The following is a 1,628-nucleotide window of genomic DNA, read 5'->3' on the forward strand; positions in this document are numbered from 1 at the left end:
TTCACTAGTTGAATCAACATTAAGTTTGCTAGGTTCTGCCTGATCTGGGGGGAACAAATGTGGATACTTAAGTTTCATCTGGTCCTCGCGTTCCCACGTGAACTCTGGACCCCGTCTTGAGTTCCAACGAACTCTCACAATCGGTATGCGGCTGTGTTTACGAACTTTAACTTCCCGATCCATAATTTCAATTGGTTCTTTGACAAACTGCAATTTGTCATCTATCTTTAACTCTTGGAATGGTACTACCAGTGTTTCATCAACCAAACACTTCTTTAGCTGTGATACGTGAAATACATCATGGATATTACCCAACTCAGCCGGTAATTCCAACCTGTAGGCCACCTTTCCAATCCGTTCTAAAATTTTGAATGGTCCTACATAACGAGGGTTTAGTTTGCCGCGTTTCCCAAAACGCACCATGCCCTTCCAGGGTGAAACCTTTAACATAACACGGTCATTAACTTCATATTCCAGCGGTTTACTGCGCTTGTCAGCGTAGCTTTTCTGGCGGTCGCGAGCTGCGGCCATACGGTTTCGGATCTGCACAATGCTTTCTGATGCCTCAAGCACAAACTCAGGGCCTGTGATCTGACTATCACCCAACTCAGTGCTTCGAACGGAGCTGCCTTAATACTTGTATGGTAGCTGTTGTTGTAGGAGAACTCTATCAACGGCAAGTGTTTCTCCCACCCTTTCCCAAAATCGAGTACGCATGCCCGAAGCATATCTTCAAGTGTTTGGATGGTGCGCTCGCTTTGACCATCCGTCTGCGGGTGATAAGCGGTACTCATGTCGAGTTGGGAACCGAACGATTTATGCATTGACTGCCATAACTCTGAAGTGAAACGCGGATCTCGGTCTGAAATGATAGAAGTTGGCACCCCATGCCTAGAAACCACCTCCTTAAGATACACTGCTGCTAGCTGAGAAAATTTGTCTGTTTCCTTGATTGCCAGGAAATGTGCTGACTTCGTGAGGCGATCAACAATCACCCAAATAGTGTCATTCCCAGCCTGAGTTCTTGGTAGTCCTGTTACAAAATCCATGGCGATCTGTTCCCACTTCCAAGTGGGTATCTCTGGTTGCTGCAGTAGACCTGAGGGCTTTTGATGTTCGGCTTTGACTTTAGCACAAGTCAAACATTTGCTGACGTAGGTTGCTATATGAGCCTTCATGCTGGGCCACCAGTACGTAGTTTTTAAGTCATGGTACATCTTATCTGATCCAGGATGTACGGAGTAACGTGACTTGTGTGCCTCTTCCATTACAAGTTCTCGTAAGTTGCCAAAGAATGGGACCCAAATGCGTCCAGTTACGTAGTAAGCACCGTCTCCCTTTCGTTCTAGTCGTTGCCTCGAGCCACGTAAAGCTTCAGCTCGAACGTTTTCTGGTTTCAACGCTTCTAACTGAGCTTCTCGTATCTGGGAAGGAAGATTGGACTGGATCGTGAGTTGCAATGCTCGCACACGCCTAGGTGCATTATCCTTTCTGCTGAGGGCGTCGGCTACGACGTTTGCCTTGCCCGGATGATACTTGATGGCACATTCATAATCATTCAATAATTCCACCCATCGTCGTTGTCGCATATTCAACTCTTTCTGGTCGAAGATGTGCTGGAGGCTCCT

The sequence above is a fragment of the Helianthus annuus genome, chromosome 13 (genome assembly GCF_002127325.2).
Source record: "Helianthus annuus cultivar XRQ/B chromosome 13, HanXRQr2.0-SUNRISE, whole genome shotgun sequence".
Classification (NCBI taxonomy): domain Eukaryota; kingdom Viridiplantae; phylum Streptophyta; class Magnoliopsida; order Asterales; family Asteraceae; genus Helianthus; species Helianthus annuus.